The 19,785-nt window shown below is 39.0% G+C and overlaps 1 long non-coding RNA gene across 2 annotated transcripts; it reads right to left on the bottom strand.

The window, feature by feature from the left end:
• Nucleotides 1-10,871: 10,871 nt before the first annotated feature.
• On the bottom strand, nucleotides 10,872-14,385 carry LOC139607834 (uncharacterized). 2 transcript variants are annotated; one of them, XR_011684904.1, is made up of 4 exons: nucleotides 13,030-14,385; nucleotides 12,771-12,928; nucleotides 12,210-12,318; nucleotides 10,872-12,107 (listed from the first exon to the last, which is right to left on the bottom strand). It is a non-coding gene; the product is annotated as an uncharacterized lncRNA (long non-coding RNA). The 2 variants fall into 2 exon arrangements; XR_011684903.1 differs by having other exon boundaries at nucleotides 12,771-14,385.
• Between the last annotated feature and the right edge of the window lie 5,400 nt (nucleotides 14,386-19,785).

Raw genomic sequence — 19,785 nt, 5'->3', positions numbered from 1 at the left:
ATTGGAGACAGAGCAGACTTATTCAGACAAGTTATTCATTTGCACCCATGACCAATAACGAAGCAAATTGCTCCATGCTCAGTTATATTACCAAGTCTTTATCTGTGAGACTTTGTACACAAGCACAGTAATTCAGTTTTGAACCCACTCTACAGAAAAAGGGGAAATGCATTTAGGAGAACAAGTGTAATGACATGCAGAATTGTTTGGAAATTAAATAGCTGCAATGCTTTTGTTTTCAGGGCACAGTCATTTGTTCTTGTTCTTACACACTGTGACACGCCATGGTTGCTGGTCTTAATTGGATCCTGATCCAAAAACACTCTTTGTGACATGCCCACGAGGGAGTTCATTTCAAAATAAATAAATAAACAAAACAAATAAATGAACAATTACATGAACAATTAAAAATAAAATAAATAAATGCCAAAGCAAACAATCAAATAAACAAATAAATATTTAATTAAATGTTGCCTGGATGACAACTATTTGTGGACTGTCATTAAACAAAACTAAGACTAATGATCATAAAGTGGAGAATTAATTTGATCATCAGTGTTACATCATCCTGGGTTAACAAAGATGTGATGAGCAATCGTTCTTGACGTTCTCTCTGGTCTTATTTTGGTTTTATCCACCAGCAGTGTCCCACAGAGAATACACATCTGTTTCCCAAGCTGCTTTGCTTCCTGTTATTGCCCTTGGCATAAACCAACTATGATCTGAAAAACAATGTTTTGTTTGTTTGTTTTTTTTAAATAACATTATTACCTGTTTATTGGGAGTCTCCCTCCCAATAAACAGGAGCAAGACTCCTAGACAGAGCGAGACCTCAACTGTGTGTTTCTCTGTGGTCTTTGTGCGCCTCTCTATGGCTGTTCGGCCTGTCTCTGTGGCCGTTGTACATCTTTTCATGGCTGTTTTCATCTTTTTGTAGTTGTTTTGTGTTTCTTTAACCTCATGTTGTACATCTTAGTGTTTTTTTTTTGCATGTGTGTTTTTGTAGTCATGTTGTGCTTCTTTGTAGCCAGAAATATCTCATTGTTTTGCATTTCTTGTGGTTGTTCTGTGCTTATGACTTTTTGTCTCCATTTTTTGTCTCTACCTTTATGTTTTGTATCTCTTTATTGCTATTTTGTGTCTATTTGCTGCTGTTTTGTCTCTTTGTCTCCATTTTGTGTCTCTACCTTTATGTTTTATGTCTCTTTATTGCCATTTTGTGTCTCCTTGCTGCTCTTTTGTGTCTCTTCGCTGCTGTTTAGTGTCTCTTTGTTGCTGTTTTGCATCTCTTTGATGCCATTTTTGTGTCTTTGAGGTCATTTTGCTTCTCTTTGTAGTCACTTTGCATCACTTGCAGTGACAAGTACAGGGGCCCCCTGACCTCTCGGGCCCCCCGAGACCAGTAGCCCTCTCAGTAATCCATCCATGTGTCCACCAGTGGCACATTTCATGAGGATTTATTTCTGAATGGCTCAGTTCAGTGCTTCTTGGCCTCTAACTTATGGTTTTCTATTGTTATTCAGTTCAGTCATCTTGTGGTTTCACTGTGTTCCTCTTGAGCTTATTGTTACGTGCAGTACTAGTTAATTATTTAAAAGTTTGATATTGTAGAAAGTGAGATTTCCATGTTTTGATGATTATAATACAGGCTGCTATTTTGTCAAGTATGAAGGAGCTCAAGAAAAAAGACTCAACAAAAATCCCAGAAAAAAAGGCCTCACAGTTACAGATGGTGCCAGGAGGCTTGAATGTTTTTGTGGACCTTTATCGGACAGTTTATGAAGAACTTATTACGTAACTCACTGTGATAATTGTGTTGATGCTATATGCTCATTCAGAAAATAAAAATACTCTACCAGCTCACATGTATGTTCATGTGGCAGAGATAAGAAAATCTAAATAAAAATGCAAAACAATTATTAACACAGGCAAAAGTTGTTTAATATAAACTGCAGCAGTGAGTCTCTCCAAAGTCCACAGTCAGCAGGAATCAGGAGTAATATCCACAGGCTGTCAAGGTGGACAAGCACTGAGTCTACTGCCTGATTCTGGTGCATGAATATATCTGGTGAGCCTGAAAGCTCCCAAATGGTCTCCTCAGTATCTTCCCACAAACAGGCTGCAGTTCAACATGCACAGGATGTGGAGACGTCAGTCAGTGTGTATGAGAGCTGGTATGATCAGCAGCCAAGTGGAGTGGAGTTTATGGGTTTGTAGGGGTTTGTGGTAAGCCTACTGAACATCTATCTGTATGCAACTAGTCCGTACAGCTAGAGCAAACCCAGAGGGGAAGACATGATTCAGTCACCACCTGCACAAGCTACTGGAAACTTTTTCACACAGTAGCCAAGTGAATATTATTATTTATGATTGTAATGGTTTCATTTAAGTGAATGGTAGTTAGTCTGGGAACATTAAAGGCAAGCAGGCAGGTGACATGCACTGTCTCCCACTGTTACTGGCTGATTGTTTGATTGTGATTTATGGTCAGTCCCACTGATAATGCCCTGGGTAATAAAGCAGGTTAATTATGGGCTAATCACCCATCATTTATTCTTGTATCAGCCCAGCATCTAAGATAAAACCTCTGTAATATCTGCAGTGAGAAATATTAACTACTGAAATAACTGACTATGATGTATGGTTAGGTTGAGGTGAAGTAAAAGCATTAAGTGAAGTAAATGCTACAGAATGTCTATATGTTTATCATTCTCCTGAGGGAAAGCTGGAGCACAGCTGGAGCATCTAGCTGTCTAGTAAAAATAGAGAGCATTTTATGTTATCATATATATATCAGCTAAAATAGAAAGGAAACACACCGTGGAGTGTGTCCCTGAGTGAAAGCTGAGTCAAAGCTAGCTTGACTAATCTCTTACCTAAGGCCACAGACAACCATTCATTAGCAAATTATTACTGTGATACGTGCATGAACTACTTTATCTTAGTTTAACAACTCTCTGCACATTTTCAGATATATCTTATTAACTTATTCTGGAAAACAGGGTTTAAATCAGGTAGGACTCAAAACCATAAACAAACTGACCTGCATCATGAGTCTCTTTGTGATCCCAGACCACCCTGTTCACATGAGCCACCAGACCGCTATTTTTGTATTCATGGCTGATGTACGGGCTACCAGACACGTTATGAATTTGGTTTATATATATATATATATATATATATATATATATATATATATATATATATATATACATATATATAAACTATATCAATTGTATGTTATTTAAGGGGGAAGTGGAGACTACATGTGAAGTTTTTAGTAATAGCAGAAACCCCATGTAGCCTATACTTATGTTAACAAAACATAATGTGAAGGGCAGTAGTTTTGTAGTGCGCTCTCTCACTTGCTCTCTCTCTCCATCTCTCTCTGTCTACTTCTGTCCCCCACGGCTTTCTTGATGCAATTCTTCACTTTTCGGATAATGAAAATAAACATTTTATAATTCATTTCCATAATCAAAGGCAAAGTGTTTAAAGACAGGGCAGGTAGGAGCAGTACTGCAGCAACAATGCTGGCAATGTGGACACACACGTGTGAGCCGCCACACACAAGTGAGTCGCACCTGAGGTCCGTCCATCAACTCATTCCTGCTCGCTGTATGACCTCTGGTCCAGAAACGACCCAGGCCCCAGGGAAATGTCCTGGTGCTGCTGACGGGCTCTCCGGTACGGTGGGGTGGGGGGACTTGGGGGGATGCCATTTCATAGCTGAATAGTTCCTTGAAGAGAGCTATTCAGCGAGGACATATTTGTGAACATGCATAACAAGGTCAAGTGCAATCAAGGAAAGATACAAAAGTGAAAAAGTGCAGAAAATTTGTGTAACTGTGTGAAATGAATGGTGTGCCATATTTAGAGACCCCTTCCCAGGGTTAATATAGCTATATACTAATGGAAACCTCTCACTTTATCATCACATATAACCAATACTTTGATCATGCATGCAAGAAGAATACTGATAAAAAGCTTCTCTGAGCTGTTATGACTGAAATACTGCTTTTTTTAGTGCTGCTCATTCTGCTCCACTGCATGCCTACATGACACAAGTCACATGTTTTCTTTTTCTGAGGTTCTGTCGTTAAACAAAGATCACTTTTTGCAGTCCAGACTGTAAGAACTTGCAATCTTTTCTTCTTCAGGCTCTGTGCCTCAGCATATCAACTTTAAAATAAAATATTAGATGGTAGTTTTTTATGGAAGGAACTGTGTGGGAGACAAAGACCTTGAAACACAAAGTGCCCAGAGTTTAGAGGTCCAAAAGTAAGTGGACAGATAAACATGAAGTCAAACAAAATCAGCATATTTAACATTTTGCTGAAATTTATTTTTCTCTTCAAACCGATCGACATCACCAGACACTTTGTATCCTCCCTGGTGATGCTCTCCCACTCCCTCACTGCAGCCTCCTACAGAGGCTGCTTCAGATCAGGTGACTGACTCAATCGGTCAAAGATATTCTTCCTCTTCGCCCTGAAAAGTTCTTTGGTTGCTTTGCCTGTGTGTTTAGGATTGTTGTCCTGCTGAATGATGAAATGTTGTCCAATGCATCTGGCTGAATCAGAACATAGGATGCTGTTGTATACTTCTGTATTCACCCCTGTTGCTTCCATCCGCAGAGAAATCATCAATAAATGCCAGTGGGCCAGCTCCACTGGAGCTGTACACAACAGAACCAGCATCGGGTTTGACAGATGAGGTGGTGGCTTTCGGTCATGATCCGTTCCCTTATTTCTCCGCACTTCTGTCAGAGGCAGATTTTTGTTTCAGCAGTGCACAGATCTTTGTTGCAGAGCTCCACTTGTCTCTGTGTGTTTTTGTGAACTGCAGGCTGTTCTCTCTGTTTTCAAATCTCACCAGGGAGTTGCAAGCATCTTGAGGTGAATCCTCTGAGGTTTTGCTCATAAAGTCTTCCCTTGAACCATGCAAATGATTTTGGTAACAGTTAACCACAAGGGTACCTGAATTATCATGAATTCATACATGCATCAAGAATTACCATGAATTCAAGACTTTGACCCTCATGCATGAACAACACATTAATTATAGCAATAAATAAGGTAAGCCCACAATCATGAATTATGATTTATTAAGCATGCTCATTGTGTATTTATTGTTTGCACAAAATGCAGTCTTAACCACATTCTGGGTAAAACTACAGTGATTGTACATCAATTATCATAAATTTCATGTAAGACTTCATGCATAAAAACAGCATGAATTCATTCATGTCAGACTTAGTGAACTATTGGAGAAATATACAAGAATCTACAATATCCCATAGATGCTACATTAGTAATTTGTCCAAAATTAAATATTAATGGGACAACTAATGTTATTCAATTTCATCATCTTTGAGCCCTTAGAATCCATGCATTGCATCAATGCTAGGCACACACATATTCCATAAAACGTAGTCACTTTTGATCTGTTTATGATAAAGATGACCTAGCTGTGAGACTATCCGCTTTCCGGTGCAACTTGAATGGTGTCTTTAGACAACCAGGCCCAATTTGCCAGCTCATCGATTTCCAGGAGAAGACGTGGAGAGGTTCCCGCGCACTAATCCCTGCTTTGCTACCATAGTCTGTATGAGCGTAGCTGGCCCACTGACAACCTGTAACAGGTTTTGGACATGATATGACAATGAGGATGAAGACAATGGAAACGAGAGCGACTCAGACTCTGACAGCTGGTGTAACCATGTATTTATGTAATAGATTTATATTTCACCAAAAATCAATATCTGCATTTATTATTATTTTCCTTGTATATATTTCTTCCTGTGTAAATATTGTAAATGACCCCATTGCATGATGTTCTCATGCATAGTTTAAGATTTCATTTGTTCTGTTTATGGTGCTTTTATTTTGGTGTTTTCATGTTGAGACAGAGTTTTATTTTGTAAGAGCTTATACACGTAAAAAGACGGAAGCGGACAAAGGAGCGAAAAGCGGCAAAAGGCGGGGCAATAAGATGTAAAAGTGAAACAACAAAAGGATAAACGGGGAGAGTAAATGATAGTGATAGCGAGTTTAACTCCAGTTGAAAGTGGCTACAAGGTAGGCTAAGATTATTTATGTTTAATAGTTTTTGGTCTGTATATGCATTGTTTGCCAACTTTATGATGTTAAAGGAGCCGCTTTCTGTTGTATTTCTTTTAGCTCTTATGTTGGTCTACTGCTGTAATGCTGGTTCGAGAGCTGCAAAATAAACCAAAGACATTAGACCATCAGTCCTGGCTGGTTTCTTTTCAACTGGAAGTTACAAATATATTTTGGGGAGCTTTTATTTTATTAATTTTATTCGTGTTGTGTGACCTCTGACCTTTTGGTGTCACTTCCTGTAAATTGGCGCTATCTTCCTCAGTCGCCATCAGGCTCCGTTGAGGAGAGGTAAGATCGCACGAGTTCCCCTGAGAATAACGTGTGAAAAAGTGGTAGAATAGCTAAAAAGAGGTGTGAATTTCACTCTTTACAGGTCACAAATGTTGTTTTTTGTTGTTGCAGTGAATGTTTCAGTGTGTTGATGTAGTTTTATCACGTAGAGCATTTCTTTTTGTAGCTTGCTAGTTTACGGATCTCAAGCTAAGCTAATGGTGCTTGGAGATGCAGAGATTTCTCATGCGGTCTGACGCTCTCACCTTCTCTCCTTTGAAGGCGTGCAAGTACAAACCTGGTCATGAGAAGTTGCTGTACTAATATTTTTGTATGACACACAGGTATGTGAGCTCCCTTTGTGTTATTTTACTTTTTAATTTTGTTCTGTATTGATCATTTTGTTTTCCTTAAAATTTTGTGTATTTTGTGTATATATATGTTCATATTTCTGTAATAAAAAAAAAAAAATTGCCGCTGCTGGGTGAAGAATGACTTTTATGGAATACTCTCATTGTAGCTATGTGATCAAAATGTGATGTATTTGAATTTATTAAGGGGCGTGATAGCAGTTTACCACCAATCCAGATTTACAAATGTATTTATTTATTCAGAAATTATTGAACTGAACTGGACTGAAAGACATCTCACCTCACCACCCTTCAAACAGCACTGGGAATTTGAACCAAAAGAAACCCACAATTCTGTTAAACAATACCCAGTAACAAGTTAAAGAGCAATTACAAACAAATTCAAAGGTTTTAACCCATGGTCCTCAGATGAAACACATACAAAAAAATTATCTTCTATGAAAATAGATGAGTTATGTTCTAGTTAAATCCACTGTTGAACTGTTAAGATATGACTTGCCACTTTTTAAAAAATGTATTTATTTAAAGAGTCCTTTCTCAGTCCATGAAAATAAAAAACACCGAAGAGTCGTGAATCTGAAATTGTAAAAGGAGGAAAAATACCAAATGTGTCCTTTGGTAGTCCTCAACAAAAAAATTAAAGTGCAGGCCAGCAACAAAAAACCCCCCAAAAAACTAAACTGTATCGCACTTATATATATATATATATATATTTATATAATATGTAAAGGACGCTGGTGGAAATATGTATGTGTTTTGCCTGGAGTGATCCAAGGAGTCACAGAGATAGCAAGCGGCAACTATCCTCCCCTTTGGCCACTGGGAAACACCAGCAGTCTCTCACACCAAAGTCCATCCAAAAGCAGGGAAACATCACATTATCAGGCAAAATGAGGCAAGCGAGTTGCAAAGCATGGAGACACACGTTGACTCTGCTGCAGCTATGCCCATCTAAGCCCGCAATTTGCCGCGATTCTCACTAGGAGCACCATGGTAACAACTAGCAGTTGTAAAGCTGCTGTACTATGACACTGTCATAACCCCTTAAAGGGCATTACACACAAAATAGTACTAATATACTAACAAATAACTGAAATTACAGATGGGTTACATATTCAGTCTTTTGATGCAAGATAGATAGTGGTAAATGGCTCCAGTTGCACTCAGTCGCCATCCAGTTCCGCTGAGGAGAGGTGTGCATGTAGAAGCCTGGTCATGAGAAGCTGCTGTACTGATATTTTTGTGTGTTACTTACACAAAATAAATCCTCCCCCTGGTTGGCAAGAGAGCCCTGGCTACACTGGTACACGGACGAGGAGTATGAGGAAGGCATTGATCCATTTATAGGAGTAAAAGTAAGTAACGTAAAGTCCTGCTATGTTGCATTAAGTGATTGATCTTTTTGTGCACTGAAAAACACCAATTTTTTTTCCATAATCCATTCGTGTATCTGTGCTATTTGAATAAAATGCTGTGGAACATTGTTATTGATTATTGATTAATGGTGAGCAGCAGAGAGAACAAGTTAACTGACTGTAATGGCCTGGTAGGAGTGGAGCTAGCACACCTTGAGAACTGTCTATATACAGCTATGTGAAATTAATAATCTTGAAAATTGATGTAAACTTTGATATAAGAAATAATGAAACTACGCTTATGAATTGGAAGAAATGACAATTACACTCACACAAAAAATATTTTCTATGCTTTCACTTTACATGATGACAGTGCCATCTGCCCCACTCCCCTCCACACTCTGAGGACATAATCTCGCCCATATTCTTCTTGGGGTCTGTTTATAAAGCCATGTTTATTCAGTTAGTTGCATTATTGATAGTTTATTGAATGTACTGCAAATAGAAGCTGTTTGAGCCTCTTGTTTCCACTTTGTTTGGAAACTTGTTCCTCTCAGATGGAATAAAAGATCTATTGAAGTGAACGACTACAGTCTTCCGTTTATCAATAGATAAGTTGTCTAGTTTCCAATCCTATATACCACTTTTGTAAGAACCACAGTCATCATAACATAATTTATTACTGTTGGTATATGATTGTTTACCAATTGTACATTATCTACTAGTTGCTAATGTTAAGTATGTTGCGTATGCATTAAACAGCCTCCTAGTGGTATTTTGATAATTCATGATAATTAAATCCAGCAGTCATAGAATAAGGCAATACCGTAATGAATTATTTCTATGAGGCAAATTTAACGCCGAAGCCAACTCGTTTGTCTACATGTATGCCTTACGTATCAGTTAATGTGACATCTGATGTCACTTAAAGTTCAAATGTTTGTGATATGTTGCACTGTTTAGGGATAAAACACAGATGACAGAGCTTTTTTGCGTTCACAGTGTATTGTGTATAAAGTTACATAAATGTATTCATTTGGCATTTGTAAGTGCATCAGAAGCCACTTACAAGTGAAGGACATCAGTGAAGCTTCAATGCAGTGGAAACATTTGTGTAAGTGTTAAGTACTACATCTATTTAATAAGTGCAAAGAGATTGTATAAGGAAGTGTACCAAAAGTGCATACAAAGTGCTAGTTAGACATTAGTTTTTAGTAAAGGAGGAAAGTTTTGAACTTATTTCACAGTTATGCCATCATTACCAACAGATCGTTCATCAGTGTTAAAGGACTTATTTATCACTTAAGTTGAAGGGCCACAAACATGATGAGGTCATGAGAAACTAATGATCATTCGCCATGATCACATTACCACACAGTAGTATACAGTATTAGTACTACTGTCCATTTACCTGCAGGCTACTGTGAAGATATGAACATACTTAATAACTCACAGGTCATGATAATAGAACAACATTAGTTGTCACATCAATATACTGATGTAGCATGTGGCTCACAGGGGTTAAATTGGTCCAGAGCCCGTCAGAGTTGAGCTCCCTCTCCTTCAATATCATATCATTGTATCACACTTGTATTTTTTTTTTTTTTTAAGTCTCCCAGAAAGTGTAATAGCATATGAGCAGTTTATACAGTCTCTAATGGTGCCAATAGCACCATTTGACACTTAATAAAATCATTTTGCTCTGTGGTAAGTTTAAGGTTGCTGCACAAAAGGAGACTGACAGCGCACAGACAGCAGCAGCGAATTCTTCAGACCATTAAAGCAAAGTGAGAAATATCCACAAATCTGTTGTCATTTATCTCCACGATGTGCCTCTCATGTTGTGTGTGAGCAGGCAAGTGTGAGTTACTATAGTTATGCTGATGCTCTGAAACTTACTCGTGATTCAGTTACAGGTTTTTAGGTTTGTATGCCTTTACAAAAGTCACAAATTTAAGTGCCTCAATTTTGTAAAATTGAAACCTTGACCCACCCTGATTGTTGTATAATTCGCACTCAGCCCTTGTGGTGCTCTTCTATAGCTCATTCGTCATTCTCCAGTTTTCCTCCATTTGAAAGTAGCAAACTGTTGATTTTAGTAAACCAACGACTTGATTTCTCTCCCATAGATACGTGCTTTATTTTTGAGCCTTTCATAGTCACCTCTTTCTCATATTAACAGACAACCCAACCTTAATCGAAATGGCAACTCTCAACTCGACACGTGTGAGGTCTTCTGTGCACCAACTTTAAAAGGACACCCAGCTGCACAAGAAACATTTAGCAGCAAAGTGGCCAATTACTGTTGAGCCCCTACAGTTTGCACTATGTGGTTAAAGGGTTAGACCTCCCACACGTACATTTCTAAATGTAAAATTTCTCAAATTAAAGCCGAGACTTGGCACTTTACTTATGTATCCATTGTTTTATTTCAAAGTGAATGTGCTGAAGCTGAAAAACTGAACAAAAACTGTCTAATCAAAGACGGTAAAAGAAAGTTTCCAGGTCCCTGTTTTTGATGTTCCTGTAAAACTGATTTGCTTTCATAAACTGTTTCAAGACTGTTAATTACAGCATACAGGAGAAAAAAAACAAAAAAACAACACAACACACACACACAACGAAAACACAAAATGAATGTTAGGCATTTAAAGCAGGATAACAGAACAGCATCCTAGAAAGGAAGCATATTCATAATTATGTAGAAGGTCATGTCTTAGGGGGGGAAAAAAATATATATATATAAAAAATATTGTTTATTCCAAATGTGAGAATGACAAGGTACCAGCCTACACATTCTGTTGTGGTCCAGTTGAGATCTGAGATAGAGACACATACTTGCTAATGATCTCTTTGACTGTTTGAGCAAACACCTGCATCAGCCCCTTCAGTTGGTCCTGATTAGTATTCAACATTTATAGAGCAACTGCAGAGCTTCCACACACACACACACACACTGTCTCCACTGAACCAAAGAAAATATCCATATATGTTTGATAGTTGATGTCCGCTGGGTAGCCAGCTCATTTGCACAGTGGCAGCTTGTGTATGATAATAATCGCAGCACTTTGCACTTGTGAGAAGACCAGCAGGGATGCCAGCGGAGGAGAAACAGTACAATGCCACCCTGAAAAACTCTCCTCTTAACAGTTTATGGCTGGCGTGAGGCTTGTGATACCTCAATGAGCTGGCCCCTCAGCATAAACACCTTGAAAGGAGCACAGCCTCTGTAGGTTATGTGAAACAGTTACTACAGGTTTAAAAGAGCTTAGGAACTCTTAAGGCTTTTGGTCAATTTACGATTTAGGTTCTGCAAGGGAGAGCAGTGTGTCATAACCCAAGGAGAGAGACCGGAGCAGACTACTGGAGAATTTTTATTTCAACGACACAATTGAGGATGTAACAGTTTAGAGGCCTAGTGATAAGACAAGTCACAGGAAAAATACCTTTAAAACTGAGGGCCTGAATTATTCTAAATACAGTAAAACAATGTTCACTAGGGTTTAAAAAAAAATAAAAATAAAAATAAATAACACACTGAAATAATTTGAAATAAGACAAGGTGAAAACCTTAGTGTATGGTTGGACAGAGATGGTAAAATCCTGATTTTATAACTGCGTCATCACCTGACAAATAATCACCAAACACTGAAATAACGACACAGACTGAGGCGTGATTTCAGCTGTATTTACTGTAAAATGATCACTCAGAAAGTTCGAACAGGCTCAATATCTTGAGCCGCTGTCTGGAATCCACAACAGTTTGTCCCTCAGTTATCTCAACTCCAGATCTAACAGACTTTTATCAGAGGCAGGTCTTTATTTCCGTCTGTTTGATATGTAGAATTGGTCATAGCAGAATTTTACTAATGATACAGCCGTTGAAATACATCGGTTTACATACCGTAATGAGAGTGAGGCTCAGTGCTCCTCTGCTTCCCTGCAGTTCCCCAGCAACCAGGAGACCAGAGTAGCTCATAGGCTGCCTGTAACATGAGGGGGTCCAGTCATGTACCAGGTTTAAACTCAGTCTGTTTGAAAAAAGTCTCTAAATCTAGTGACTGTGCTACACTGCAGACTGTAAACACCTTTTCACACCAGAAACTCCTACTCCGTGACGTGGTACTCAGCTGACCAATAATGGAAAAGTCAATAAGGGACGTTCCAGACCATAGTGCTGGCTCTGCTGTCGTGGTCCTGCCAAAAATAGAAACTTAAACAGTCCCAGAGTGCAATAGGTTTATGTTTAAAATAATGGGTGGTAATGTTAAAAAAAAAAAAAAATTATATATATTATAAACAACAACAACAACAACAACAACAACAACAACAACAACAACAACAACAACAACAACAACAACAACAACAACAACAAACTGAGAAGCTCAGTTTAGGGGTACTACAGTCAAGTGTCTTGGAAGTGCAGTCCATAGAGTCCAGTTCGATAAATGTCCAGCTCTTTCTCCACACAGCCTCATGATGCACTCAGCTCTGCCGACAGGTAAAGAGTAGGCAGTGTGTTGCTCACAAATTCACTACTATAATACTTTTACACTTCAACACAGCTATTGTCTAGCACTGAACTTTTAACATAGCCCAGGAACTCCCAGTTAGCCATAAACTACTCCATCTCAGAAACTGGTACTCACTCGTCAGCTCAGCGAGAGTCAAGCTGACTCCAGATGGTGTCCAGGGCAGGCGAGACAGGACTGAAGGTGTCCAGGTGAGTGTGAGCAGAAGACTGGAGGACGGTGTGTTGGTGGAAGAGCGAGGCAGACCAGGAACAGCGAGGTGAGCGAAGGTGGAACTGGGGCAGACGCAGAGTAAAATTTGTACTGAGGAAATCACAGGCAGAAAACCTAAACACGGCTTTTCTTCAGAGGCCGAGATTAACATACGTCTACATACTTCTTCGTTATATATACAGGGAGGCTCGACTGGAGATGACCAGCAGGTGAGTGGAAACAGCAGGTGTTTGGCATGAAGCAATCAGGGTGGAGTCAACTGGTTGCTAGGAAACCGTGTCTGCCAGAGCATGCTCTGACACACACACACACACACACACACACACACACACACACACACACACACACATACTTGTACTTCTATCTTTGTGAGAACACTCATTGACATAATGCATTCCCTAGCCCCTTACCCTAACCTTAACCATCACAACTGAGTGCCTAACCCTAACCCTGATCCTAACCTTAACCTAAACCTAATTCTAACCATAACTCTAAAACCAAGTCTTAACCCTCAACATGTGATTTGAAGGTGTCTCAAAAAGTGAGGACCGGCCAAAATGTCCTCACTTTACCAAAATGTCCTCACTCTGTTAGTAAAATACTTTTTTTGGTCCTTACTATGTAGCAAGTACAAGTACACACACATACACACACACACACACAGATAAGGGAGGAGGAAACAAAGGAGGGGAAAAACATTTACATTTACATTTACATTTAGTCATTTAGCAGACGCTTTTATCCAAAGCGACTTACAGAAAGAAAATAATGGTGCGGTCGCAAACTGTGACAGATTCTGATTAGATGCTGCCTTGTTTATATAAAAACATTAGCAGTGGACAAAACATAAATAGGTACCACAATACAGACATTTAGACAGGAATAAAAAAATTTACCAATTTCTTTTAGGAAAATAGGTGTTATTCTCTTTAACTTCTCAGTTTATTTTATTTTAACAGATTTAGTTCAAAAGGATACATTTTTTTTGTGTTAAGTGACCTTTATGTTCCAATTACAGAGTTTGTTTTAATCTCTCCCCTTTTTGAGTTAACTCCTAAATCAAATATCTTATCACTTATTTTCTCAATCTGTTTTAGTTTATACCTTTAGGTTATTTTAACTTTTAAATCCTCATTATTTTCCTTAGATTCAACCCTTTGTTTGTTTACCTTAACATGATAACAAATATTTCACAGTAATACACTCATCTGCATTACCAAATTTCTCATAAACAAAATAGAATAAAAATTAAATAAAATAAAATAGCTCTTAAATCGTAAATGCAACTTGAATGTCAGTATTCAGTGCATATCCATAAATTCAACACAATGGTCTTTTAGTTAAAGCTCCCTGAACACCCACTGCAGTTTGCAGCAGTTAATGAAAAACAATGTCTCAGTCCTACCACTTTCCAAACGAAGCATCCATTTACGTGGCTCACCATCTTGTTTCCGCAGTGTGGGAATGAAACACTGCAACAATTCTCCAACCTGGAAAAACTGGCTGGTTGTGCAACAGTGCAGCATACACACACACACACACACACACACACACACACACACACACACACACACACACACACACACACACACACACACACACACATACCTCGTAACGGTGGCTGACGTGCAGACTTGGTCTAACGTAACCTGTTGCATGTGGCTTCTGCTTCGGTTTTTAAAGCCAATACTTACAAACACTTCTAATTTTTTTACCGTAACTTGGTTATAAGCAGATAAAACATCCCACATGTAAGAAAGGTAAACTGAGCTGATTACATGCTAAAAGAAAACAATTAACTCACCAAATCCTGTTAATAATTGGAGACCATGCAAAAGCAAAAATAAATAAATCTCCCTGTTACGTGCCGGAGTAGTGTGTGTGTGTGTGTGTGTGTGTGTCTTTGGCCCCTCCCCTTTTCTCCAGCAGGTGAACCAGCACAGCGGTACCTGATTTGGCAATCAGAGCCTGGAGTATAAGGAGCATGGAGGAGCCAGTGGGTCAGACGGCAGCTTGAGTGCTGTGTGTGTGTGTGTGTGTGTGTGTGTGTGTGTGTGTGTGTGTGTGTGTGTGTGTGTGTGTGTGTGTGTGTGTGTGTGTGTGTGTGTGTGTGTGTGTGTGTGTGTGTGAGAGAGTGTGTGAGTGTGTGAGTGTGTGAGAGAGCTTTCAAGTGGTGACGGCTCCGTGATTATTGATCGTCATTGGCCAGTGGGCCAGGTTTTGTTTGTGCGCCAGATACTGTCTATGTGTTACTCCCTGTGGCTGGGAGGGTGTTCTGTTTCAACTTACCGTTTCCTGTGTGTCGTCCCTTTGTTTCTTTTCCAGGTTCTACCGGCTTCGTCCGTTATCCGGAGCTCGTTTTGTGTTGCCGTGAAGGTTCTTTTGGTTAACTTATTTAATTTGTAATAAATTGGCTTACTTTGACCTTGTTATTGTTTCCCATCTATTCCTTCTCCCCGGTTTTATTAAACATTGTTACTCCCCACTCCCCTGGACCACTTGGGGACATAACACTCCCAAATACAAAACATAAAGTTTACAGCATCAAAAAACTTGCTTCCTCTTTCTGCTCTCCTCGTTTACAGGTTGGCTTTACTCTAAGTGGTTTTTTTTCCTCTCTGTTGTCTCTTCTCTCTCAGGTAAGAGGCTAGACATCACTGATTGGCTGTTACACTGATGTAGTCAAAGGAACAGTACAACCATTTTAATATTGTTTTTTAACTTTGTAAACATTTTTAATATATTTAAATTAACTTAAACCATTTCTTTATGAAATTAAGTTGTTTTATTAACTATAACTCTTTCAAACATTTTTTAAGGCTTTTAGAAAGCAAGGTTCCATTCACTACAGCAGCAAAAAAAAAAAAAGGAAAACTACACAATCAAAAATGGTTCAGAACAATCACAAAAGCTGCTAATAAATAAGCAAACAAAACATACATGAGGAGTAGGCCTACTTAAAGCATAGTGTTACGTGCCATGCGGGGGCATAGTGTTTTTTGTTGTCGTTTTCCTCCTCCCTCTGTTTCCTGTCTTTCTCCCTTACGTAGTTTTCCCTCTAGGTGCTGATGGGTTGATTGGATTACACCTGAGCAGACTGGAGGACGGCCTATTGGTTCCCAGGCTGTCCGAGTGGCCAATCATCTGCCGGGAGTTTACATAAAGGGGAGCCTGGATGAGGAGCTCTCTCTCTCTCATTTTCCCCTTATTGCCCTAGTAGACTGCCTGTGTTGTGTCGTGTTGACTAGATTGTTACTTGAAGGTTTGTGTGGGGAGAAAGGATAGGTAAGTTGGGGTACCCTTTACATTTTCACCGCATAGTTTTGTTTTGTCTAGAAACACCAGGTTAGTGGTGGGTGCCACCCCTTGTTTTTGGTTTGGGAAGTTTTCTTTAGATCAGATTAGACAGGTTTCCTTTTGTGTGTTTTGTTTCAGTGACAGTAGTTAGAGGTAGGCCTCATTTTGTTTTATTTATTTCCATTCCTTTGGCACACCACCTTCGCCTTTCTCCCCCTTAACATATGTTAACCTCTTGGTATTTTTGTGTTAAAGTTTAAGTTGTATAATAAATCATCAAACTGCCAGTTGGCTCTTTACAAATCCTTGATTTGTCCTGTTTACTGTCCCTGTCCACCCCTAGGCTAAACCAAAGGGACGTAACACATAGCAACTAATGCCTTGTGACATTTACCTACAGTTCAAGCTGAAGTGGCTGCATTAGTGGACAAAATCAACTCAATAACTGTGAAGTCAGTCAACAACAGTTTTAACCCAACCTAATTAACATGTTTGACACAGAAACCTCACATCTAAACTCTGAGCCCACACCATGATGGTGCCATTATACTTTCTGGAAGCTAACAAATGGCAAAGTCCTTTAATCCCCCTGATGTGCAGTGTAAGTGTTGCTGCATTAAAAAGAAAAAAACTATTTCCATCATTTAATTCATAATACATTTCATAATCTCATGTAATAAATAAATAAATACATTAATTAATAACAATGAATAAATAATGCATTTCATGTAAGGTTAAAATTTAGATCCGAGTTGATTTGATGTATAGTAAATTCATTTGTTGCAGTTCAAATATAATAAGATGTGAAATGTTTTGTTTCGTGAGAATGAGCCATCACTTTTGTCACACACACGTCTGACAGGAGTGAGGTTTCTCGTTCCCATAGACTGCACACGATCGCATACCTCCTATGAGGCTGCGGTGTTTGCATGAAAGTATGAATTATCAATGTCTGAAGCCGAAGCAGGCAGTCAAATGGACTTTTGAAAAGACTCTAAAGGACTCAAGAACCTCTTTTCATGACAAGCGGCCAATGAGGTATTTTGTTTTTGTTTGTAGAGTGCCTTTGTTTCATGTTCACGCCAAGCGCTGTTTGTGTTTTCATGCTAATATTGTATAAAATGTTGATGTATCTTTGTATTATGTTCACTCATAAACATAGTTCTCAAGGCGTTATGGAGGCATAATGACAGCGTGGGGGCATCAGAGAGAAACAAGACACGCCAAAGCAATAAACACCCATTTCAAACCAATCTGTGTCTGTGCTGTCGTGAAGAGAGCTACATGGAGCAAAACGCTTCAGATCTGTCTTCAAAGTTCAGCCTCACTTGCTTTTCTGTGACAAGTAGCTAAACACAGGCTGTTTTGCCTTAAAATGGGGTAAAACTGCTGTTGTGAGGTGTGTGTGTGTTGTGTGTGCACTAACTGCTTAAAATCATTTACAGAGAACAGCTTCTTGCTGTTTGTACATTTAGGCTTTACTGTTTTGACTCGTTTTGTTCATCTGCTATTCATAGTCACTAACTATGTCATTTTTGATGGAACCAGGACCAGAAAGCATTTTATCTTACCACCAGTACTCTGCACTAAAAGTGTCTAACTAAAGGTTTTCTCCTGAATCCTACTGACAAAGTTTCTGAGACCAACTTTTTTTTTCTCTCTAATCCAATGAACATAGGCAGGAGGGTTCTTCTCCCTCCAGTTCAGTAGTATCAGACAGCGGGCATGCAACGATGCATAGGCCATTGCATTTTTGTGGAGGCAGGACAACTCTAACTACACCGAAGATAGCTGTCAAAAGATCAGGCTGCAGTGTTTTGCCAGGTATCTCTGAGAGTGATTGGAAGATTGAAGACCAGAGACCATGCAAAGACGGACATGACCAAAACATATGTCCCAAAGAAACAGGAGAATATTGACATCTAGGACAGTTTGGTGCAACATTAGGGTATAATTTAGACCAGGGGTGCCCAATACGTCGATCGCGATCTACTGGTCGATCGCAAGAGGAGTGCAGGCAGATCGCACGGAACTCCCAATGAAGTTGAGGAAAAAATGTAGATTGCACGGCATTAAAAGAAGTAGATTCTACTTCGACCAGTAGATTGCGATCGACGTATTGGGCACCCCTGATTTAGACAGTCTATCATTAGAATAATGCAACCTGTGAAAAACCTTAAATTGAATCAAGCCATACCTGATACAGAGAGAAGATATAGCTTTTCCATCTTCTCATCCCATGCTGCCTTGGTTTTGTTCCATGCATGAGGACAGCTATTCAGAATTAATGCATATATTTTTGATATTGCTCCTTTATTAAGTGGATTTACATTAAGGACTGAATACAGTGAGTCTTTAGAGGGTGGAGATGGATACCCTGGGAAGTATTTAGAGGCAAAATTCTGAACCTGAAGATATCTGGAGTAATTAGACTTTGGTAAGTTATGACCTTCACAGAGAAATTTAAATGATGCAAAGCTATCATCGGTAAAGAGATCTTGAAAGTAGACCATCCCACTTCTATGCCAAAGTGCAAATGCCTGATCTATTTGAGACGGTGCAAAAAGATGATTAAACATTATTGGAGAGAAGCCACATATATTTGATTAAAATGTTTTCTGAATTGGCCCCAGATCTTGTTTTGATTTGATTTGATTGAATTTTGGACCACCAAATTTGAGTTCAGTTCAGGTGCTTTGATATTTAGTGAGAGAGGGGCAGTTAAAATTGAAATTGGGGAAACTGGGAGTGTAGCTCTGTTCCATACCAGCCCAGACTGGATCTTCCCTATCTGAGAACATGGTGATCCAATATGTCAGCTTAACAATATTGGCTGCCCAATAGTAGAATAAAAACTTAGGTAAACCCAAACCAACCTTGGATTTAACTCTCTCCAGGCTTGCCTTCTTTATACATGCAGGTTTTTTTTCCATATGAACGAAGAGATAAAGTGATCCAGCTGGGCAAAATAAGATTTTGGGAGAGAAATGGGAATCATCTGAAATAAATAAAGAAACCTGGGCATTATAGTCTGTCCTGCCAGGGAGAATGGAAGTTTTGACCATCTATCCAAATCAGTTTTGGTACGGTGTAAAATGTAGTTGTATTGAAAAATAGCCTTAATTGAACCTGCTGTTTCTATTCCCAGATAAGTAAATTTGTCATTTTCAATTTAAAAGGCAAATGTTCATAAGTGATCTGTCTTGCCAGATTATTCAATGGAAATAATAAAGATTTTGATAAATTAATTTTATATGCTGATATATCGGATTTTTGCAGCAGGTGGAGAAGGTGGGCCATGTTCTCTATTGGGTCTGATATTTGCAAAAGCAGATCATCAGCGTAAAGCAAAGTTTTATGATTTGCTTCGCCCCTGGATATACTCTGAATTCTGCCATCTGATCTAACAGCAATTGCCAGTGGTTCAATTGCAATGTTGAACAAGAAGGGCGACAGACAGCAACCCTGCCTTGTACCTCTGTGGAGCAGAAAGTATTCGGAAATCAAGCCATTCGTCCTAACAGCAGCTATAGTCGAATAAAGAACTTTGATCCACCTACAGAAAATGGGCCCCAGTCAAAATTTTTCTAAAGCTGCGAAAAGATAGGTCCATTCAGTTCTA

This window comes from Trachinotus anak, unplaced genomic scaffold (genome assembly GCF_046630095.1).
Source record: "Trachinotus anak isolate AG129_WGS33_773 ecotype Australia unplaced genomic scaffold, CSIRO_AGI_Tana_v1 ptg000024l, whole genome shotgun sequence".
Classification (NCBI taxonomy): domain Eukaryota; kingdom Metazoa; phylum Chordata; class Actinopteri; order Carangiformes; family Carangidae; genus Trachinotus; species Trachinotus anak.
The sequence above is the reverse complement of the archived record's forward strand: the minus strand, read 5'-3'. Positions and strand labels throughout refer to the sequence as shown.